Here is a 4,650-nt window from a genome sequence, read left to right on the forward strand (position 1 = left end):
ACACGTACTTACACACACACACACACACACACACACACATATGTATATATACATATATGTACACATACATATGCATACACACATACGTATATACACACTCACTCTCTCTCTTACATACACACACACACATGCACACAGGGTGCGGTGAATATATTGTCGTCTAAATTACGCAAAAATGAAAATAACACTGACATCTCATTTTAACAGATATATTTATCAAAATTACATTAAAATTTCTTGAAATACTAAAGATTAAATTTATTCAATAAAATCGCCAGTGGCTTCAACCACGGCCTCCTGCAACTCTTCTGGACGGTCTCCTTGTCCAAGTTGGTGAATGATGCCATAATCCTTGCCTTCAGTTCATCTTTGGTGTTACAAGGAGTTTTGTTGGTCTGTCGCTCAACTGCGCCGCACACATAATAATGACGGAGGTTCTAGTCTGGGGAGTTAGGAGGCCAGATGTTAGAGGTGGTGTGTTCGCAGAAATTGTCCGGCAGCTATGACTGGGTTCTCCTGCTTGTGTGGCATGGTGCAGAGTCCTGTTGCCAGACATAGGATTTTCCAGCAGTCACCCTTTCGATCGAGGGCAGTATTACCCCCTCCAGGCACTTGAGGTAGGTCTCTATGTTGAGTGTGAGGCCGTGTGGGAACATGAATGGAGGCATAACATCGCCATCACTAGTGATCACTCCAAGCACTATGATGTTGACTGTATGTTTGATTTTCATCACACTCGGTACATGTCCTCAGATTGACACCGAAACATTCTGAAATGTTCGTATTGAAGCTTCGGCGCGAATGCCAAGCATTACAGCATATCGTTTCCAAATTTCTGGCAGAGTGCCCAACTGACTCTATTATACTGAGTAATCGACAAAATAAAAAGAAAACAATGCGCATGCATGAAATTAAAAATATAAAATCGCGACAATTTACCCATTGCACCCTGTTTGTTTGTGTGTGTGTGTGTGTGTGTGTGTGTGTGTGTATATATATATATATATATATATATATGTATGTATAAGGCGAAGTCAATGCTGGGGCAAACAGAACACAGAATGTAGAATTTTCAGTCATTTAGTCTGATACTGATCATTTCCGAAAAATTGACTGCTATATCCAAGTAAATAATATTTCCTAAAGCACAAAGTAAATTTTCGCTGGGTAAAGAAAGTATACCAAGCTGAACAGACCTTACCAATTAACCTAATTGCTGATTTCGTCGATAGCAAAGGGATAAAAGTCAATTTCTGCCAGACTTGAACTCAGAACGTGTAGGTATGAAATGAGAAACTGGTAAGTATTTAGTCTTGTACGCTACGTAAACTGTTAATCCCTTAACTCACTGTTACTTGGAATGACACAGCCAGTGACGACCGCAGTATATTACATGCACTAAGGTAATGGGCAGAGTCAATCTCAGTGCAATTTGGTTTCTGAATGGAAGTTGAAGTTACTAAGCACGACAAATAAGTATCAGTACGCTAAGGTTTTCTTCTTTTCCATCACTGATAATAATCTCTTCTATTATAAGCACAAGGCCTGAAATTTGGAGGAAGGGGGATAATCGATTACATTGATCCCAGTGCTCGGCTGGTACTTATTTTATCGAGACCGAAGAACGAAAGGCAAAGTCGTACTTACAGGAGTGTGAACTTAGGACATAAAGACGGGCGAAATGTCGTTAAGCATTCTATTGGGCGCGTTAACGATTCAGCCAGCTTGTCGCCTTAATTAATGATCTAAAATTTTAGCACAAGGCCAGTAATTTCAGGATAGGGGGCAAGTCGATTAAATCCATCTCAGTACTTGACTGGTACTTATATTATCGGCCTCAAAATGATGGCAGGCAACGTTAACCACATTGGAATCTGAACTCAGAAGGTAAAGACACGCGAAAGCAGCTGAGCATTTTGTCCGGTTGCGAATAATTCTGCCAACTCGCCACCTTGAATTTGATGATGATGATGATGATGATGATGATGATGATGATGATTCTTTCTATTATAGGCAAAAGGCTTAAATTTTGTGGGTAAAAGGTTGAGTTAATTACATCGTCCCCAGCATTTGACTAGTTCTTATTTTATCAACCTCCGAAAGAATGAAAGGCAAAGAAGACTAGGGCAGAATTTGAGTGTAAAAACATTTTGTCCGGCGTGCTAATGATTCTGTCAATTCGACACATTAATAATGGTTTCAAATTTTGACAGAAGGCCAGCAATTTTGTGGTAGGGGATAAGCTGATTACAAAGGTGCTAACACTTAATAATAATAATAATAATAATAATAATAATAATAATAATAATAATAATAATAATAATAATAAAAATGATAATAATAATAATCCTTTCTACTATAGGCACAAGGGCTGAAACTTTGTGGAAGTGGACTAGTCGATTACATCGACCCAGTGTTTCACTGGTACTTAATTTATCGGCCTCGGTAGGATGAAAGGCAAAGTCGACCTCGGCGGAATTTGAACTCAGAACGTCAAGGCTGACGAAATGCCGCTAAGCATTTTGCCCGGCGAGGTAACGATTCTACCAGCACGTCGCCTCAATAATAATAATAATAATAATAATAATAATAATAATAATAATAATAATAATAATTTATTATTTCTTTATCAACCACAAAAGGTTTACATTAAAAAACATTGTGGACAACACAATACAAATAGAATGTGGGTGACACAGAGGTCGTGTAAACAACGAAAAACAATCGATTATTACAACAAAATTCCCCAAAAGAGCGAGACCTCCTAGGACTTCTCGTAATAATTGAATAATATTTAGAAATATTGTTAACATTGTCATAAAAACTCTGTATGCCTCAGTCCTTGACTGATGCTACTTATTTTATCGACTCCAGGACATAAAGCAAAGGCGGTCCCAACAGAATTTGCACACAGAAAGTTCTTAGAATTGGGTAACAGATATAGCTAAATGCCCCAAAATAATTAAAAACTAACTTTTAAGTGGATACAGTCGTTAAAATTGACGCCAGGACTTCACTGGTACGTTATCGACCCTAGAGGGATGAGTAGGAAAGTTTGTATCGGTAGAGTTTGTATTCACTTATTAAAAAAATAGGTGGCTTGTTGCTTAATTTTGGCAACATGCCTCATATTTTGGGATGAGCGTGTAACTGAATTAACTGATTCCAGTGATTATTTTACCAAGCTGAGAACAGAAACATCATTATAACATTATCATACTTTAAACAAAAGCAGCGAAATGACAGAATCGTTACACAAACGAAATGTTTGGTGACATTTTTTCGGGTCTTATGTTCTAAGTTAAAACTGCGACGGTGTCAACTTTGCCTTTCAACCCTTCGGGCGCATTAAAGCAAGTAACAGTTGAAAACTGGCGTCGATGTGATCGACTAGCCCCCGCCCTACAGAATTGTTGGCCTTGTGTCAAAATTTAAAAGAAATTAGCTTTAACATTGGGCACTCCCATACATATTTAGTGGTCTGAGAGCACCGTTTAAAATTTGATTCACTATTTCACTGGTACTTTAAAATTACAGAAGAATGAAAGCTAAATTTGCGCCACTCTAGTGATGACCACAGCAATAACGATAGAATAAACATTTAAAAAAATACATTCATTAATTAAGATTAAGGATTTTCAGAACAATACTAATACTGAAGAAAAAAAAAAGAAAGAAAAACCTCAAAAACACAAAGCAAAACAAAACTTATTCACTCAAAGTAATAGATATAAAAAGCATATTTTCTCTTACCGCAAATATTTTCTTTCTCATTCCATGAAAAAAGAAATCCAGCAATATTTTGTGTAAATAACAGAAGAGAGATTTTGGACCAAATACTTGGTTGTCTGAAGTGAAGAGAGTTAAGTTGAAGTTTAATAGTAGTGGAGCTACATTATCGTATGAGCGAACGAGCGAGCGAGCGAGCGAGCGGGTATATGGGTGGGTGTATCTGTGCGTATGTACATGCAAATGTATGAATGTATGTATGTGGGCGTGCGTGTGTGTGTATGTATGTATGTATGTATGTATGCATGTATGTATGTATGTATCTCTCTTTATATTATATATGGTATATAAAAATTATTCTATATATACATAAAATATGTATTCAACGTACATATACATACACGCATATTATATATATATATATATATTTACATATATATACATATACACATATGTGTGTGTGTATATAAATAATGTATATAAATTAAACTGTGTCGGGGTTAATATGAGTTACGCCTTTGTTGTGGCTGGCAGTGAGTCTCTTTGTATCTATGTGTGTGTGTGTCTTTGAGTATATGTACGGCAGATGGCTGTGTATTTCTGTGTGTATTTGTTCGGATGTGTGTGTGCCTGCATGTGTGTCACCGTGTGAGTGTGTGTGTGTGTGTGTTCGCGCACTACAGCATATTTGGATGGACAGCGTAACGGTTAATACTACTCGTTCTGACAAGCAGTCATTTCGATGTCTTACAACCAATAGTTTGTAGTAAGGATTCCGAAGCTAGGAAGGACTGTGTTGCCAAGATATACGTGTGTTTGCCATCAAAATGCTATTGACGACTATGTTTTGCTATTAGGAATGTACACAGCTTCGTGTATGTCTGTGCGCACGAGCATAATATATATATATATATATATATA

General features: G+C 37.1%; 1 protein-coding gene across 1 annotated transcript in view; it reads right to left on the bottom strand.

Moving 5' to 3' along the window:
- LOC106874266 (pyrokinin-1 receptor) overlaps positions 1 to 3,973 on the bottom strand; it is a 148,671-nt gene extending 144,698 nt beyond the window's left edge. Inside the window, exon 1 of the mRNA XM_014921928.2 lies at positions 3,754 to 3,973. The gene's annotated coding sequence lies outside the window, so the exon portion shown is untranslated. The remainder of the gene's footprint in view (positions 1 to 3,753) is intronic.
- Between the last annotated feature and the right edge of the window lie 677 nt (positions 3,974 to 4,650).

This window comes from Octopus bimaculoides, chromosome 2 (genome assembly GCF_001194135.2).
Source record: "Octopus bimaculoides isolate UCB-OBI-ISO-001 chromosome 2, ASM119413v2, whole genome shotgun sequence".
Lineage (NCBI taxonomy): Eukaryota > Metazoa > Mollusca > Cephalopoda > Octopoda > Octopodidae > Octopus > Octopus bimaculoides.